Below are 20,206 nucleotides of genomic sequence, written 5' to 3'. Positions count from 1 at the left end.
TTAGCATATTCAGAAGTAAAGTTCTTAATGAATGCCATCTTTGCCCAATAAACTTGGGCTCTTCCCCTGACATTCACTAAGGTTACTTGTTAGCATTATCTTGGCATATTTTTCAGAAGCACAGTAGTTGACTTTTACATGAAACTTAAAGCACAATCCATAGGAAAGCCCAGAAAATCCAAACACATTATTTGTTTGTAGCCGAATAAACCAAAATGAATAAATTAAGAGTTTAGAATTTCTAAAGCCTAAAGTATTTTTTCTTCAAATCCCAAAGCCCAGTAAATATTATTTTTGCCACTGCTGATTGGTAGAAAGTTTTAGATCAAACTAACAGCACAGAGTTTCAGAACCTTACTGGATTTGCCTTGACCCAGGCTGATTTTATCTTGCTTTAGCAGATGCCTAGAGGCCAATTAATGATTACCAATATTTTGGAGCTGACAGTCTGTGAGTTTCATCAGGTCAAGGTCTGATGCTTTTTGTCATTATCATAAGTTGAATATCTGAAAATTTGCCAATTTGATGTGCTGTATCTTGATTTAGGTCATAAAATATCAAAAAAATTGGTTATCTGAAATATCTAGCTTAAACTTATGCAACCAAATTTGAGGTAACATCATCTGATAAAGTAGTTGAGTATGCGCATCAGCTGACTGCTTTTTAGGACTAAGCAGAATCATTGTTAAGTAGAAAAGAAGTTAACACAAGGAGTTATCAGGGATATTTACTGAAATGATCTTTTTAATCATCTTACTTGCCTTACAGTTACTTCATTCTTCTGTGCCAATGTGTGGCAATCTTCTTACGCAAAAATTTTTAAATAACAGTACTGCCATAGTAATATATATATATTCCTGCTTGGATTTTACATATGCCTCAAAATGACCACATATTCATATACCAAATATGATTCTCATACATGAAGACATAGAAGAAAGAGAGTAATAGGTATGTATGTGTTGTATTTGGTAGAAGAAAAAAACAGAAAACAGTGTGATTCTCTTTACAAAGCAGCAAGCATTGCATAGGAAATTTAAAGAGGTGGCACATCATTCTGTTTTCAAATCAAAGATGGAACTTTTACATTTAAACAGAAGAAAATTCTACTTTGAAAATTTAATATCAATTTAAAGTCTGATAGTATCTCAGTCTTCCTTATTAAGCTGTGTTCACTAGTGTTTATGAGGTAACAGCTTCTAGTAAGATCTAGCAAACCCTACTAAATAGAAGGGTTTTCTGGCCATCAGACTCTGTGAACTGGATTCCCTGGAGTTCCTTGTTTTTATTGCCTCCATTCAAAACTTGACAACATGCAATCCAATCTCAGTTGTCTCTGCTTTAAGTGGAGAACTGGACTAGAAAAATCACTCTCATGTTCCCTTCCAGCCTAAATTATTCACGATTCTATGACTCTGTGACAGAAAAGCATTTACAGTAACAGTAATTTTTGTCTGAGTTCCTCACCAGCTGTCTTGCCTCATGTCATGACACTGCATACCAGCGCATCAGAAGACAGTTTATTCAACCAGTTCCTCCAAGTGTATTATTATATCTTCTTTTCCACTTCCAGAATTAACTTATGTGTCGTGGGGTTTTTTGCTGTTGGTGTGGGGGATTTGTTTGTTTTTTAATTTAATGAACTTAATTTTAAAAATGTTCTCCCACATTAGAAAACACATATGATCTAAGCAGGAATTTGGCAGTATGCTAAAATTGTATGTGAAGTTATATTTCTTTCTTTCTTTTTTCTTCTTTCCTTTCTCTTCTCATTTCAAAGTATTTGTGATCTCTGTAGCCATCTTATCTAGTCTACTATATTTCACAGACGTCATTGCTTATAAACTCTGAATATGGCCCTTGGGTTACAGGTTGAGATTCCTAGAGTAGTGTCTAAATTTGCTGTTTCTTACCCTGGAAAGTAATTATAAGCAATTTGGTCACCATTATGATTATAATAATAAGAGTCTTCAGCATCAAAATGAAGTAAAATTTTATTTTAATAGCTACCCAAGGATTTTCCAGTCTTTTCTGTAATTTTCCTGCCATATGCATTAACTTTTACATGTCTCCATATTAAAAATAGGACAATTTACTTAAGAAACTATTCTGTACCCAACTGCAGCATACATGAATGATGATTAATCACTCAGCTGTGAGTTTTAAAGATGAAACTGTTGGCCAGGGATGGAAGACAGAGCTTTCATTCTGAAAATAGAATCAAGTGAGCCTTAAAATGCAAGACCTCTGAAGATTAAGTTGTCTAGCTTAATCAGAGAGAAGATTGAAGGATGAATTCTACATGAATATATATGTATATGCACACAACTATAATGGAAGGGAGAAGACAGCTGTTTAACTTTGAAGACAAAATGGTGACATAAAACAGTGATTGATAGCTAACTTTTAGACAAATATGGTATTAGAATTAGAAATGTGTTCCAGTTGTGAGATATTTAAATATTGTCAGAGTAGTGCAACTTTCAACCATTTGATAACACTACTATTTCAAAGGTATATTTCACTCCAAAAATTTTTAAAACCTCTGTGTATGTTTTTAATGAATATAGGACTACTTTGGTTCATTTGGACCTTGATATATTTAAATGATTCCCCGTTTTCATCATCATCATCTTTCAAGACCACAGGGGAAAACAAAATTTAATGCATTGACATTTTACTGTTCTTTGTACTTGCATCTATACATTAAATGGGTAACAAAATCAAATTTCATGCTTCAGAGCTTTTACCAGTCATCAGCAAAGTGAAGGAGTATATTGCCTTGATGAACAATTGGTTAGATGCAGTTTTTCTCCTCTTCCTCTGAAGAATCACAGTGTAGCTGCAGCTATAGTCTGGAAGTAAAGATAGTTATGAAGGCACTTAGAAAATATTTTTTCAGTGTGTCTGCTGATATAATCAAGGTCATGCTGATCACCAGATTTTATTTGAGTAGAAAATTTTCCTTGCTCAATCTAATGGGGATTTTGGAAGATTTTTTGCCAACTTATTAATTTTCTTTACAGCAAAATGAGTAGATGGAGATCTTGAAGTGTTATAGTGTGAAAATTATTTTTCAGCTTCTAAACTTTATGGTAAGAATAAATCACTTCTTGTCCAGAAGAGTCAAAACTTAGCTCAGTGTTGTTTGGAAAAATCCTTTCGATATTAAAAACCTGGAGCAGAGGAACACATACAGACCTCCCCTGATGCCATGCCCTACTCAAGGGGAAATGCGTACTATCATTACACCTGTGGACTCTAAGAAAGGGAAGTTACCAACTCTTACAGTGCTCAGATCAAAAGATTGACAGTGGTGGTTGACCTTGGAGAGCTGCCATATACCCTCCCATCCACTCTCTCACTTCCCCTCCTTAGTAGGACAGGGAGAAGATGGAAAATCTTGTCATCTGTTAATGTCTCCCCACTGTTTATGGGGACAGAACTATAACACATTAGAAAAGCACCTAGTTTAAATCATGGCCAGTCTTCGCGAACAAAGATTTGGGAAAGGTCTTTACCCTTCGAGCCTGCGCAGTGGATTTTTTAGTTGAGACACAGTGTGCGCTGAACTGAGCCCACCCTTTAATCCTGAGGTTCATCTGCCGGGGCCGAGCGAGCTTGGACAGTGGCAGCGAGGTCCTCAGGACGTAGGTTTGTTTAGAGTGACCTTCTCTTAGATGGATGGCCTTACAGGGCTGACGAGCTCCATCTGCCCGGGGAAGTCCCCTGACCGGGAATCGAACCTGGGCTGCGGTGGTGAGAGCGCCACATCCTAACCACTAGACCACCAGGGGGCCCCAGTTAAAATAAAGTAAACAAAATAAACCAACAAAGTCCTGATTAATGATTACCCATTTAGGATAATAATAAACAAGGTGGAAAATCTCTACCCTCTTAACAAACACTGTAAATATGAGGTTGAATAAAGTGAGTACTTTATAGTTTTAGTTAAATATGAACATGATGAACCTCAGGGAAATCAGAGTTCACTTTTCCTAACATCTTCAGTTTATATCTTTCTTCAGGAACAAGGCAACTGTCACATTTTTTTTTTTTCATAAAAATAAAATGTTTCTGTAGTGTGTTAACCTTGGCTGACTTTCAGATTCCCACCAAGCCATTCTTTAACCCCCCCCTCCTCAACAGAATAGGGGAAAACGGGAAAAAACAAGATGTAAAAACTCATGGGTTGAGGTAAACACAAGGAGATAGACAAAGCACACTTGGAGAAAATTAATTTAATTTATTGTCAAATAAAAATAGAGCAGGATAGTGAGAAACCATGACAAAACTAAAAACATTTTCCTCCTTCCCTCACCTCCTTCCCAGGCTTCACTTGGTTCTTGTCTCTTCTTCCACCTTCCCCTCTAAGCGGTGCAAAGCAATGTGGAATGGGGGTTACAGTCAGTTCATAATATTTCATCTCTCCCTCTCCTTCCTTTCCATACTTCGACTCTGCTTTAATACATGGTCCTTCCCACGCTATACAGTCCTTCATTAGCTCCTCCAGCATGGGTCATTTCTGTGGGGCACAGTCCTTCAGGAACAGACTGCTCTAGTATGAGTCCCCGCTGTGGGCTGTAGATATTGCCAGAAAATCTGCTCCCACTTGGGTCCTCTCCACAGTCTCTTGTGTGGGCTCTCCACAATCTGCAGCTTCCTTTAAGGCACGTTTTTCTGCCAGTGTGGGCTCATCCATGGCCTAGAGTGTTGACATCTGCTCCATCTGGCCTTCTGTGGGTTGTCGGAGGACAACCTGTTTCACTATGGTCTTCTTCATGGGCTGCAGAGGAACCTCTGCACCAAGTGCCTGGAGCACCTCTTCCTCCTCCTTCTCCTCTGACCTCGGTGTCTGTAAGCTCTCATATTCACTCACATTTTTCTCGTTCCTCTCTCTCTGACAGCTGCTACATAGTATCTTTTGCCCTTTCCTAATATGTTAGAGAAGAACGTCATCTTGGCTGGTGGGCTAAGCTGTGTCCTGTGGTGAGTTCATTTTAGAGCTGGCTGCAACTCGCTCTGTGTCATGTGGTGAAAGTCCCTACTCTCACAGAAACTATCCCTGCAGCTCCCTTCTCTGCTATCTTACCACAACAGGCAGGAAATGTTTATAATTAGACTCCTCTTGCATTATCATGACAAAATGTTGAAAACCATAATCAGTATCTTTCTCTATAAAATCCTAGTTGATTCAGATTTCAAGTACTCAGTAAACTCTTACAATTTTAGAACAGGGAGAGAAGTTAGAGTATGTGCTCAGAAATCAGCTCTTAGAATTACACCATGCTTTAGATAATGCCTTTGCTTTTATTTTTCATAGGAAAGCCACTTGTTTTCTGGCTTAAATCAGACTGTTGGACATTCAGTCACTTTAAATTCTGAATACAGGATCAATGTATTTATTAACATGTTGCAATCTGTGAGGATGTGCGGGAGATTTGCTCTCTCTGTTTTGACCTGTCTGAAATCTTGTATTTTTGTCAAGTTTCTTTTTATCTCAAGCAGGGCACCTCCTGTGATGTAAGGACTTGCAATCTTATCTAAAAGATATTGCAGTTGATTAAAATCTTTTTGTTAGGTCAAGAAAGCTTGGAAAGTTTGTTTTGACAGGTCAGTAAAACAGTAGGATACAGATCTTACATATTTGGGGGCAGCAGGAGACTGATAAACTCATGCTCTCTAGAAGACATGATACAGTAAAAGAGACTCCTTATGATTCTTTCCACAAAGAAAATAGAGGTATGTGGGTATATGACTTTGGGCTGATAAATATGATTTTTTTATAACAGTACAGTGACTGACAATATGAAGAGGTACTAGAAAAGCCAGTCATAGATTACAGGGTTATATAATGCAAATATCATAAACTGATGTTATGAATAAAAATTCTGAAATTTTTATTACATATAAAGATAATAAGTGAAGTTTACATTTCTGTTAGTGCTGTCATTTAAAAAGTTATTATGTTGTGGACTTAGAAACAGGCCCATAGTGCTCAACTCTTGACAAAAATTAAGTGTATTTTAATACTTTTCTAATTTCTGTATTTTTTCAGTTTTTGGTATAGTTACAACATTAGTGATAAAAACTTATAAACTTAATCTACACAAACCTTAAAGAACTAAAAGGGTTTCATTTGAAAACATGCTTTTCCTTTTATTCTTATCTTTTCTTTTGTTTGTTTTACTTTGTTACTAAATTGTATTACTATGTCTGTAGGAAATTATTCAATGGTGAATATTTTGACACATTTAACTAAAGAGAGAAATGAAGCTCTCAAATGCATAAAAAGAAATAAATATTCCGTCACTGGGAAAACAAAAATTACTCTTAAAGGATGTCACATACATTTAAAGTAAGATGTGTTCATATAATTTTTTGTATTAATTTGATGTTATTTGTTCTATTATTTTGATGTTTGCCTATCCATAGATAATAGAAACATGAACTTTCTCCACATAAATATATCTGGAGATCACAAACGCAGGTAAAAGATGCAAAAGAAATGAAATTTCAAGAGTTAGAAAGGCTTATGTAACCATAAATGTGGAGGAGTTGTTAATATGGACAAGACTGTATAATGTAGGGTCATATCCCACGTGTGAATTAAGGGATATAGAAAAAGAACATTTTTTTAAAAGGGAACTATCAACAGCACACATGGCCACCATTTCTGTCCAAAGCAATAAGAAAAAGCTTACTAAACTCTGTGTTATTTATAGAACCTGAAAGAATATTGTGCCATTTTTATAAATAATTTTCCTTTTTATCTAATTTTCACTACTAAGAAAAACTTGGGTAGTATTTTATCTTTTTCAGAAGTCATGAGTATCACACAAACATTCCTAAGTTGGAAACAGTCACTGGTGTATTGTTTCTGTGATATTTGAGGCAGGATTTGCTATTATGTCTTGTGATTTTAATAACCAATTTTCAAGCAAGGTATAGTAACAGTATTCCATGTGGCATATAGCATAACTGAAATCTTCATCCCTATATTGTTTTAAATAAGGACTTCTGTGTCAGCTTCTTGTAATTTTTTCTATCAACTGATCTAATAAGAGATATTACTTCCCCTCGTGTCTTTTCATTTAGTATCTAGCTAGTGTCTTTGTGCGGCAGTGTCATAGGCCAGAACTGAATACATCGTGGCCAGAAGCATATATGTAGATGTCAATGCTGAAGCTTAACCTTTTTCTAACACTGTCAAATATATTGGCATCTCACTTTCTCAGTCCATTTTCTGAGAAAATGTAAATGTTTTAGCCCTCCTGGCAGGGAATTTCAACATGCATAATAGAAGAGAGAGACAATAATGCACAGTGCTCCTCTGGTGGCTAACAGAAGTAGCAGACAGCCCAAAGCATCATGCTTATCTGTTGCTTTCTTTCAGGAGCCAAAGTGATGTTTCCTTCTGTTCCCAACTGATAACAAGTGCAAAATACAGGCAAAAATAACTTTCTGCCAACTGCATCCCTATTAGTAAAGAAAAAAAAACAACTGCTGGGCTTATTGGCAAGAATGTGTACAAAATGTTCATAGATTTGCTGAAACTGAAATGTGTAGAGTTGGAACTAAGGGAAAGGGAAACAGTTCTGGGAATGAAGAGGAGGAGAAAGGCCAAGAAAAGGCATAGGAAAAGATGAAATATATTGAAAGAAATTATAAAAATTTTACAAAGAAAAGATATTCTGAGAGCAAGCAGCACTTGTTTCACTGAAATCAAATATGTGCACCCAGTTTGTTTCCCTACAGCAGTCAAAGTGTGGGAGAAAAATTTCATGATACTGCTGCACAAGTTTTCCAGTTTCAAGTTAGCAGTAACAGAAGAGATTTCTACCTCTTGGCTTCTGCTGATGATTCAGTGATTAGTAAATTGTCATAAGTCTCCTGTGCTCCTCTACCTTGGAGAATTCCAAACTAGAGCTGTTTGAAAATTTACAATTAGAATAATTTCTGATAAGAAAATATTAATTGGTTGCAAGATATGTGAGGATATATGAAACAAAAAGAATTTATCATTGAATCACATTGTAGAGATTTAATTCTCTCTTTACTATTTCACTTATTTATCTTTGCAGTGTAAATGTATTTTAATAAGCCTAAATTACTTATACTTTTATTTTATGCTTAGATTTGCCTGTACTTTTGTTTTGGAAAGATTGTCAGGTTTCTGACAAAGTCTTCAGACACTTTTGGAATGCTTCCTGTGAATAAATGTTTTGAAATTCAAAAATATTACAAGAGTTTGAAAAAAGTTCTGGTTCAGTTCTGTTCTAGATAGCTATTTGTGATCAAATCTGTAGGCATATTGAATTAAAATTGTCTATTCCTAAGAGGATTTATGTATGAATAACTTCCACTAAAGCTCGGACTAAAGGAACAACTAGAAGATGGCTTCTAAGAGAGAGAGTTTACAATTGTGTTTACAATTGTGTTTATGGAATAATGTAGACTTTACATTTCTTGAAATTATATTAAAGTCCTGTGGCCGACATGAGGAATTTGATTCTTTACATTAGAATTAGAATATAGTAAGAGGAGCTTTCAGCTTTTAGGATGTTACATCATATTAATTTTACAGGAGTATTTCAATTGTTTATAATTAATGAATTATTTGAACAACTAGAGTACAAGAAAAGTGAAATATTTTAGAGTTTAGAACACATTTATTTTATGATGAAACAAAGATGTGAAATTTGCCTTCAATAAAATACCATTAATACATAAAATAACATTAGCATATAACATAGTTTAGTTCTTGTATATGTTTACGCTGTAAATGAAAGGTCATAAATTTGTCAGATGTGCAGTGCCTCTCCAACCAATATTTGCATACAGCATTGAATAACTAACTATATACTATTAATCCTTCTTCTTGTCTGACCTTATTATGACCAGTCATTGATTCATAAGCTGTATACCCTGTAGAGCAATGAATGTTGATGGATAAAGACCTGAAACTTTTATAATCCACCTGTGATTTCCTGAACATTGCTGTTCCGTCCATAATTCTACTAGAGCATGCAAGTTGTTTTAAAGCAATGAGTTTGTGAAAAATTATGCCTGCTGTAAAAATGCATTCATTGTGTTGTAATAGAGCTGAGACCTGTAATATGATGATGATTTGCCTTCATATTTGCTTGGTGTCCTTTTAGATTGGTCACAAGACATAATAAAATTACTGAACATTTAAATGTTATATAGATGTAGTGAATGACACCTTTTCCCACTGTGCTTTTCCACACACACATATCTTCATAAGTCTCTATCCCTTCAGATAAACACATCCATGGAAGATGTAAATCTCAATATATATCATTAGAGAAGAGATTTTTAAGAAATGCAGTTTTGTATTTAATTATGTTTATTAACTTTTTTTTTAAAATCCTTGGAAAAATATGCAGATTTCACAGCTCTCATTTCATCCACCAAATTTATTGTTATATTGGGAAGCAATCTGTTTGGTCAAGCAGAGTTTGATAAATCTGTGTTGGCTTTTCATAGAATAGAATAGAATAATCTCAGTCCAACTACATGACCAGAAGTTAGAGCATGTTACCAAGGGCATTATTCAAATGCCTCTTACACATCCCTGAGAAGTCTGGTGTGCAAATAGGTTCTTCTGTTCTGCACAGGAGGGAATAACCAATGACTGTAACTCGCTCTTTACACTGGTCTTACTGCAGGTTTTGTTGTGAAGAGTTGGTCTTTCTGACCTTATTGAGACTGCTTACATAGGTTCCTCCTCTATCTTGTTGTCTGTTTTGTCCAGTATATTCTGGGCCTCATACCTATTCTGTGAGGGTATCTTACAAAGGAAAAGGAGAGGTTTCCTTATGGCACAATGCATAGTCTCTTCCACCCCTCCTTATTACTTTTAACACTGCCTTCTTCATGGCACAAAACATCCTGGACCTGTCTCCATAGTGGCCACGTTGAGCTGGCTTGCATGCATCAGAGACGGCACAGTGAGACTGTGCTCATCCACGTGCTTCTGTTCAGTACTCCTCAGTCTGCCCACATCCTCCTGTAGCTCAGCCACCAAGCAGAGCAGTTAATCTGTCTGGTCGCACCTCTCACAGGCTTGCTTGCAGCTACTCTCCACCTCCAGGAACATCCCTTCAAACAGTGAGAAATTTGGTTGATCATGTGCTCGCACAGGAGCTCTTTCTGTGTGACTGCATTGGTTCTACCAGGTGCTAGAAGCTCAGGAGAAGCAGAGGACACTGATTTTTGTTGGGTTGTCATCATGCTGCCATGTAGCCTTCTGCTGCCACGCATCTGCCTGCTGCCATGCTGCCATTGCTTGTCCTTCTTATGCATGCAAATAGCTTTCATGAGGACATACCCTATTATTTTTCCCAGGAACTAAAGTGAAACTGGTTGCGCTGCGGTCTTCTGAATCTTCTTTTTCACATCTTTTTGTAGATTGATATAATATTTGTCCCTCTTGTAGCTGGGACTTCTTTCTGTCTGCATTTCCTTTCAAAGTTATAAAGAGTAATTTAGAATTGAGAGACTTTTTCATTAACCTTTTGTTTTGGAAATAATTTGTCATAATATATAAGACTATAGTCCATAATAAGATGAAGAAATTTGGAAAAAATAAATAGTACTCTAAGATCAAAATGAAACAAATTACAATATATGTATAAATAAATCCTCTAAGTAGTAATTTATTTAGTATATATTTATTCAAATATATATTTATTCACATAAGGTATGCATTTCTAAATGTTGATGCTGAAGAAATTAAAGTCAGAACATCTAGTAGTAGCAACTAGAAGTGTTTCAGGGCAAAGTAATTTAATGTAGGTATCTAAATAGCAAAGATTCATTTTCATTTTGATCTTAGAGTACTATTTCTTTTTTCTAAATTCAGAGTTTGTAATAGTTTTTGCTTCCATCCTTTGTATAGGTATTCTGATGCACCCTTAATGTGAGGGGCAAAGAAAATGTAATGAATGTCTTATTGCTCTTGGAAGACAGTGAAAAAAAAAAGCAACTGATACAGTATTTTGTTCCAGGTGGGAGTAAAAAGCAACTGCTTTGCTTGCCCTTTACAATCCAGTTAAGAATTTTACTGACAGAATGTCGGCACCAGCTGTGGAAGAACTGATCAGCCTCAACTCTGAGTAAGTGAAGTCTTACACATTTTGAGGTTCATTTCAGACTAAATTTGCAAAGTCTGTTTATTTCTAGCAACAGACATAAGTTAAAGATACAGCTTCTAACACATTGTACAGCACTTTGGTTTCCCTTGTGGAATTCTTAAACGTATCTTTAACTTCATCTGTTCATGATGTTATTTTGCAAATTTGATGCCATCACGTTCTGATTCCTCTTCCTTTTTAGACAATTAAAAGTACTCACTGAAAGTAATAGCAAATTATTATAAAACATAAATATAAAATATGGACATAGTGCATATATTCAGTGATCAAGAAAATATAGGTAAATAGTAATCTACTGATGTAGAAGAAAACCGGCTAAAGAAAACTAAGAAAACTATTTGGGTGCTAATTAAAAAACACTTACTTCCTACGCATTTCTCATGGGAGACAATTGTGGATGATAGATGGAAGCCTTGGTTGTTCCAAACTGGTCTCTGAGGGAGTCCTATGTTGTCCTTCATGTGATGACAGCTGAGGTGAAAGCAATGCTACCATGACAAAGTACAGAAATTATGCACACACATGAAAAAAATTTAAAAAATCTTCAGACAACTTCTTAATGGAAATATGTGGAAGGCACCATTGTATTAAAGCACAGTGTTCATCCTTATAGTCTTAGATTCTTAATATGCATGGGCTTCAGTATCTCAGTTTTACTTAGAATTGTATTTTTCCCTGTTTTTTTTTTCCTGCTAACTGTCAAAAAAATCTACTTTTCTGTAGCTAGTAGTAACTTGCAGACAAGATAAAGGCAGGATGGTTTTCAGTTTGTCAGATCTGCATTTTACTCAAAGACTGATTTCTCAGTGAAAATCAAATTTGCTCTTTCAACAGCTTCTAAAAAACCTGGAGCATTAGCCTGGAAAAAGAAGAAAAGGGTGAGAGAGAAAGGGAACAAGAAAGAAATAGAGGTGGTGAGGGTGGAGTATCCATAAGAGATACTTATTTATCAGAGACAAAGAAAAGATATGATGCTGTAAAAAACTTTGAATGAAATCATCAGCGTCACTGCAAAATAAACAGTTCATAATGTTACAATACCTGACAGTTTGCAAATTGCTCAAAATGTAGAGCTACTTGCACAGTGACTGGATAATAGAGAAGCTATACCGCATAATACTGCGTAACAGAGAAGCTAAATTCTCTTCAGTGGCTGTATGCATTTTGGATCACCATTTGCTTAACTGATTATTAGAAACTTTAATGGATGTTTGTCTCCTTGGTCTACTGCTAGTCAAACCAAGCTAGGTTATTACTCATACGGTAGTTGTTACATAAAATAAAAGAACTAGAACTCATCACAGATTCTCAATTGTATTGGATAAAGTTGATTAATATTCTCTAAAAGTTCTTTTTAGATCATAGAGGAGAAAGAATCTTAAAGTAGCATATTCTTGATTCAAACTGAAAATAATGTTTACACAAGTAGTTATTTTTCAGACTTTCAACCAAGAATTTTACTCTCTGTGAGTGTTTAATGTTTAATTTTTCTGGAACAATGAAAGCATTCCTTCAGTGATTTGTTGATTTATAGCTGCATTTAGGAAAACCTTCTATTAATTATAGGCAGATTATTTTCTCCAAATCTTGAAATGAAAAAACCTGAGGCCTAAAAGGAATTTGGTAGTGGCTACTGAAAAAGATGAAGCCTAGCAAGATTTTAAACTAAAAAAACCCTGAGACTTCTAGGAGTTCTTTGTCATTATCCAATTGCTGATAAGAGGAAGCAACTAATAAGCAAGATTCCATATGATTTATACATATCTTTGCCAGCTGCCAATTTTGAGTGGTATAAATACCTAGAAGCTGAAAAATCTCATCCTAGTTACCTTGTGACTATTGCCTGAGTATTCTGAAGACTGCTATACCTGCTAAATATACATGGATTTTTCAATTGCAAACTTATTAGTTTTTGTTAACATTTTTCGTTTGCTTCTGAATGGAGCAGTTTTGGTGTTTTGTTTTGTTTGTTTGGGTTTTTTTTATTGTTGAAAATGAAATATTATAAACAGTTAGTTTTCTTCTGTTTCCTAGCACAAATCAGCCATTATCAGTATAAACAGTAAGAATATTTTTCATGGTTATTTACCTGATATTTCAATATTATGATGTCAGACAAAGAAATCAAAAGTTGATCTAATTCTCAAGCAGAAAAAAGTTTTACTTCACAGATGTGTGAATATTAAGCAGAAGCAATATGATGATATATTGGATGTTACCTCTTTCTTCAATCACATGCAAAGTGAAGTTAGCACCAGTACTTCTGTACCAACACACTAAATTTTGCTCAATATTTCATCCATTCTGTTTACTACATGATGCTGGAATCCTATGTCTCACAAACTGATCTCAAAATCAAAGAAGCTGTCTAAATTAGCCATGCAAGCTGTTTCAGGCTTCTGCTCAACAGTGCTTAGCACTTTGCTGTGTTTTGTGCAATGTGCAAAACATCCTAGCAAATATCCTAGTAACATTTGAAGAAGGAAGAATATTTCGTCAACAAATTTCATATTAAAAGGAGAGAGGCATAGGCAATTGATATGTTCAAAATATTCAGCTTATTGATATTTGTTTGACACTTTACAAATGGAGAAATGGCTTCTCATATAAGAGATGTATTTATATGGGTATCAGATGACCAATATGTCTGACAGTGTGAAGAAATTATATGAAATTATCAGAGTTAATAAACACAGAAGTGGCAAAATCAAACCTCAACTTCATAATGTGGAATCTGAGTGGCATACACATCCATTGGAGGCCTTAGTCACTTATAGCAGTTTTATTTTACTTCTTTCTTATTTCAAAGTGAAATTATTAGTTTAGAAATATCATAATAATCATGTGAGGCAGGTAAGTAGCATTTTATTATTATTTTAACAGCTGCTATGTGAACCGTAGAATAGAGGTTGCTCTAGATCACAGACTCATTATTTAACAAGTTTGGGAAAATCCAGGTCCATGCAAATCATGCCTATCCAATGTGATAGCCTTGGTGAGAAGATGGCAGACTTCAGAAAGTCCTTTGATGCAGCTTTCATAGGATCTTTGTTGCCAGGTTGATGATACATAAACCAAATAAGCAGTCCACAGTGTGTGCTGAAAACAGCCTGGACTGCTGGTCTCACTGTTGGGATCCACAATACAGAGCCCAGCTAATGACCAGAAAGCTGTAGTTTCTCTCAGGGAAAAGTACCAAGAACAATAATGTTTAATATTCTTCATTAATAGCCTGAATAGTGGTGCAGATTTCACTCTCATCACGCTTGCAGAAGACACAAAATATCCATGGAACAATCAATCTGGTAGAATTTAGGGCTTCTGCAGAGACAAATTATCTGACAGGAAGCCCATGAAAATGAATGTGAAGTCCTGCAACTGGGAGGCAACAGCAGAGGCTGAGGCTGACCAGCTGGTGAACTTCTCTGCAATAATGGTTCTGAGAGCTCTGGGGTCACTAGGCTGACCCTAGGCATCAGTAAACCCAGGCAGAGCACTCTCATATCCTGGACTGCATTAGCAAGGGTGCAGTCAACATATATGAGAAAGTATGCGCTGCTGTTCATAGTGTCAGATTGCATCTGTCAGGCTTTGAGAACCCCAGTATGAGATAGACATTGATGTAATGGAGTTAGTCCTGACCAGTGTGGTCTGGGGATGGAGTGTAGTTGCAAGTGAGAGGTGCGACCAGATAGATTAACTGCTCTGCTTGGTGGCTGAACTACAGGAGGATGTGGGCAGACTGAGGAGTATTGAACAGCCTGAGAAGGAAACTGGTGAGAGTAATCTCACTGTGCCATCTCTGATGCATGCAAGCCAACTCAACATGGCCTCTATGGAGGCAGGTCCAGGATCTGTCTTGTGCCATAGCAATATGCTTTAGTTGGATGTGCTTTGCACAGAGGGCTTGATGACACCCAGGAGTCGAAACATTAAATAATTTTCTATTTTTTTGACAGTAAAAAATAAATAAAACAGCAAAAGAGCATATATTCAGAGGCTTGACCTTTACTCAAGAAGAGCACAGCCATAAGAATCTGTCAACTAGTTTTTGGTCCTTGTGCTTTTCAGAGATTCAGCCCAGATTCAAGTTATGTTATTTAGCCTTTGAAAGAGAAATAGTGTTAATTTATTTAGAGGTATCTCCTTACTGTAATATATGGGCCTCTTTTTACTCTGGATGTCAGGATAGCCTTCTTGAGGAAATGTGTGATAAGTAAGAGAAATTATCAAACATTTAGGCTTGAATAAGGACACGTTGCATATTGTTATAGATTGTAGCCACGGGCACCCCAGATTCATCTTTAAATTAATATATATTCAGTATATACCTTTCAAATAGTTCCCAAATATTAACTGGCATGTGGTGAAAAATAGTCACAGAACAAATAAAGTGGGATGAGTAAGTTGTTTAAGGCATTTATATACTCTTGAACACAACAAATGCAGATGAACAGGGAGTGTGTTAAATTACATATTTCACAAGTATTTCCAGAGAGCAAAGTGCCAGAGTTAAAGCAAAAGATAACTTCAGATTAAAAATAAAATCTGTGTATATTAATCAATTTAGCTTAACACAGTCTGAATGACAACAAATAAAACCCAGAAAAATTAAGGATATAGAATTAAGGATTATTGCTGTTCATGTTACAGCATTTTAAAGTAAGCTGACACCAGAATACTTTTATCTTGGTCTATTTCTAGGCCATCTTTGTCCCAGTGACAGAATAAAAGGCAAGGGAACCGTTGTACTCATTCTACATTTGGGAACGAGGTCAGAGCAAAGTGAGCATTTGACACCAGGAGTCTGCTATTAACCCAGTAGTGGAACCTGTTTATTTTGACCCTTGCTCAGGGCTTCAGCTTTCATCTCTAAGAAAGGTTAACACTTTGCATCTGGGTAACATCAGAATCAGATTTTCACAAGCTTTTAGTACCCTCATTGGATGAGGTCTTCTATTCTGTCTGCAGAGAGTGCTTATTTAATTATCAACTGATTGTCCCTGATTTTAATATGTGCTGGAGGTGAAGGTTAACATTTTTGCTGCTTTCCTGAAGTTCCGTGTGATGACAAAATTTGACAAGGCATAATTGGTTATGATTTGTCTCTTAATCTTATAATCTCTTATAATTGTTCCATTTATATGTGGGGAGATAACAGGCTTTAGAGACATATTGAACTGACAGTTCTCTTAGACACAGGAAAAGAGAAAACATTTGACATTTCTCTGGACTGACTCAGATTATAAGGGCGAGAAGAAGCTTAGCTTCTGTCTCCATATTTTTTAGCCCTTTGAATAGGCAAATAGTGGACATGGACAATAGCTTTTGTTAGGAGTTTTTGAGCTGTTGTTTACATGGTATTGTCTGCAGGGTAAGAAGTTCTATTTTCTGTTTGTTCATCAATAAAAAGTTTAAAAGTTATATGTAGATAAAACATGGAACTGATTCCCTTTAAGCACAATGAAAATTCTGTCTGCAGTTCTTAAACTAAGGCTGTAAGTAAGGTATTTTTGAAAGTGTTTGAAACCAGAACATCTACAAAGATAGAATTTTAAGTGCTTTTTTCATATTTATAAGTCCAGAATTTGCTGATAGTTAATATTGACTATACTGTATGTGCAACAGACACACAAACTACTAAATAAATGGGGCAATCTAAGAGCAGACCAAACAGTGATGGCATGTGAATATAATAATCTCTTCTAGCATGTAAGTATCATTACCAAACATGTAGAAGGCTGACATCTTTTCATAAATCCTGTGGAGTGAAACTACCCTCCTCTTTATGCAAATGTGAAATTCAAGTGCAGAAAGAGCAATTAATTTCCCCAGTGTTATACAGGATATATATGGAAAACTAGGGAGATACTGTCCCAGATCCTATGTTAGGGTCTTAAAAATTAAGCTGTTCTTTGTGCAGGGTTGCCAGTAACATAGAAAACAAGTAGTCCACTTTCATTTTCGCACACAAACTTTTGTATTTAAAAAGGGCAAAACATTTTTGGAAATAATTTCTTGAAATGGTAGTACAGGTGTTTTTTGTCATATTGTACAGACTGGCATTATTAGAAGGCTAACATATGTTTGTACTTCATATGAGATACATATTAAGAGGATTATTGAGCAATTTTCTATATATTTCAAGTCAGGTAATACCTGTGACTGAATTCTGGGATGGTATCTGTGTGTGTGTGTCTCTGTGTGTGTCTCTGTGTGTGTCTGTGTGTGATATGAATCTGGGTAGATCTCTATTTTCATGCTAAATTGATCTCAGAAGACCTTTGTGAAGACATGTCAGTCCCCTTCCATAATAATCTCCTCCATCTAGAATTAAACACTCCATTCTGAAGTTGTCTTCTCAATTTAATAGGAAGAATAGTATGAACATTACTCACAATTTCAAATAATATGAAATACATCAATGAGAGTGATACAATTTGTTATTTAAGTGTACTGATATGTATTATAACTTCTGATACAGAACATACATAGCATATCAGCTAAACTAACATTAATCATATTTTGTTTTTAGGATTGCTTCCTGACTTGTTTTACACATTATAAATATATATTTTCCTACATGATGGTTACTCCAGTCTTTATCTTACAAAACCTTTCTCTCAGCCCCTTTTCATTTGCCAAACTTAAACATTCAAGCTGATAGTTTTCAAGCAGTTATTTGCCTTGAGCTGAATATTAAAGTTTCAGCTAAAACTGTTCAGTCATATTGTAGGTGAGGCTTGGACAAAATATATTGTTTTGTCCATGACTTTTTAAAAAGTATACAGCTTTTACTCAAAATAAGCTATTGCTTCTGTAACTGGAAAACAGTGTGATGTTTGACAAGGCCATGGCTTGGTGTTGCTTCTAGCAAAAGCTGCCATATTTTGTAAGGTGATTTGCCCCTGAAAATATCTGTGTACATGGTGTCTGTAAAAACTCGTTAGAGGTTTTTATTTGCATGGAGGATACCCCAATATCCATTGGCTGCTACATGTGACTATGCAGTCTTTTTGTCTTATGCTAAGGGTGAAAAGATAACACATTTTACATGTAAATCAAATAATTTCTTATTAGTATAACTGAAATATTAACAGTATAAGTAAAATAGTATTACTGGTCCAGATCTTATTATTATGGAGAAGGAAAGAAAGCAAGTTTGCTGATAACACCAAATTTAGAGGTTATGTTTACTCTTGAGGGGTAAGAGCCCTTGCAGAGGGATCTGGATAGATTGGACCAGTTCTGGATCCCACAATTTAAGAAGGATTTTAAGATCTTTTTATGTATCTAGAGGATGGCAACAAAGCTGATGAAAAGGCTGTAAAACATAGGCTGTGAGGAACGGCTAAGGACTTTGGGCTCATCCAGTTTGGAGAAAAAGAGGCTGAGGAGACATTGCTCTGCAGATTTCAGAGGAAAAGTGGAGATGCAGATGCTGATCTCTTCTCTCTGGGATCCAGGGATAGGATGCATGGGCATGGTTCACACTGTGCCATGGGAGGTTCAGACTGGACATTAGGAAACAATTTTTTACCCAGAGAGTGGTCAAACCCTGGAAAGTGTTTCCTGGAGAAGTTGTTGGTGTCCCAACCCTGTCAGTGTTTAAGAGGCATTTGGCCAATGCCCTTAGTAACATGCTTTACCTTTGGGTCAACCATAAAGTGGCTGATCAGTTGGATTAGATGATGGTTGTATGTCCCTTCCAATTGAAATATTCTAGTCTGGTCTAGTCTAGTCTAGTCTAGTCTAGTCTTAACAAAAAGTAATATTATTAGAGGATATGTTTCCATAATCATCATAGAATCATAAAACACCAGATCAGAAGGGATCCTCAAAGATGATCTGGTCCAAACTTTCATGTCAAAAGCATGGTCTAGACAAAATTGAATAGAACTCTCTCTGAATTTTAAGTGTCCAACTTTGTGGAATCTACAACTTCCCTGGAGAGATTATTCCAATGTATGTTTGTTCTAACTGTGAAAAAATTTTCCTCCTGTGTCTAATCAGACTGTCCCCAGGAGTAATTTGTACCTACTGCCCCTCATCTTTCCCATATGATTATTTTTAAAAAGAATGTGGCTTAAAGCTGTATGTCCTTTTTAAAAGCCATTTAAATCTGACTTACTCTTCTCTGTAAACCATTAGGATTCAAATAGTGTTATTCAGATTGGCAAGGAGTCTACATGCACACAAACACATCACTGCTTACTACAGCAAAAATCACATGTTTAAACATTTACTGCTTCAAAGCATATTAGCAGTAAATATAACACCTGATCCCTCTCATCTCAGCACATTTAGTGAGGTTGTGAAAAGCTCAGCAGTGTTCCAAGAGGGCAGCTAATACATCTAGGGTTTTTTCATCTGCCTTTGAAGTCCTTTCTGAAGTCTGTATGAAACTTTTTCCAGACCTGATGGGTTTCAAGTTTCCCCATGAAACTCAGTCCTTGTAGGACAGATCAACTCAATGTTGACCTATTGTATTATCACTGAAATATCTCATACAAATTGAACTTTAATTTGCAGAGGACCATGGTACAGTTCTTAGGCAAATATACAGATATTAACTTCAAACTCCAAACATGGGTGCTCACGTTCAGCGAAGAGAAGGCTGAGGAGTGATGATTACATAATAGATTCATAGATTACATCTCCACTAACATATTTTGGCTTCACTGCCTGTAACCAGCTCTTCAGACTGAAACTAAGTTTCCTCTGTTCACTCCAGCTACTCTGCTCTGCTCCTCAGGGCTACAAATGACACATGGCCTGGAATCACCATGCATGTGTGTTCAGCTTAGACTCTGTGTGCTAAGTAGGTCTAATAAAACTGTAAAAAAAGATGTGGAGAGTATGTCTCTCCTGTCTGACCAAAAAAGTTGTACACTGTTAGCTGGAAAGATAGCAGCTATTTACACAAAATAATTGGTAAAATAATTAGGAAGATTTCTGGATTATATGGAACTGTTACTTTAAATGTAGATTTTCCTTTTTAGTAGGTGTCCCGGTGTGAGAAAAAT

The 20,206-nt window shown here is 35.9% G+C and overlaps 1 protein-coding gene across 30 annotated transcripts in view; it reads left to right on the top strand.

Moving 5' to 3' along the window:
- PTPRD (protein tyrosine phosphatase receptor type D) overlaps positions 1-20,206 on the top strand; it is a 1,159,674-nt gene that overhangs the window by 284,150 nt on the left and 855,318 nt on the right. For all 30 annotated transcript variants that reach the window (XM_064641432.1, XM_064641445.1, XM_064641443.1 and 27 more), the window contains exon 4: positions 11,034-11,141. The gene's annotated coding sequence lies outside the window, so the exon portion shown is untranslated. The remainder of the gene's footprint in view (positions 1-11,033; positions 11,142-20,206) is intronic.

The sequence above is a fragment of the Pseudopipra pipra genome, chromosome Z (genome assembly GCF_036250125.1).
Source record: "Pseudopipra pipra isolate bDixPip1 chromosome Z, bDixPip1.hap1, whole genome shotgun sequence".
NCBI classification, from domain to species: Eukaryota; Metazoa; Chordata; class Aves; order Passeriformes; family Pipridae; genus Pseudopipra; species Pseudopipra pipra.
The sequence above is the reverse complement of the archived record's forward strand: the minus strand, read 5'-3'. Positions and strand labels throughout refer to the sequence as shown.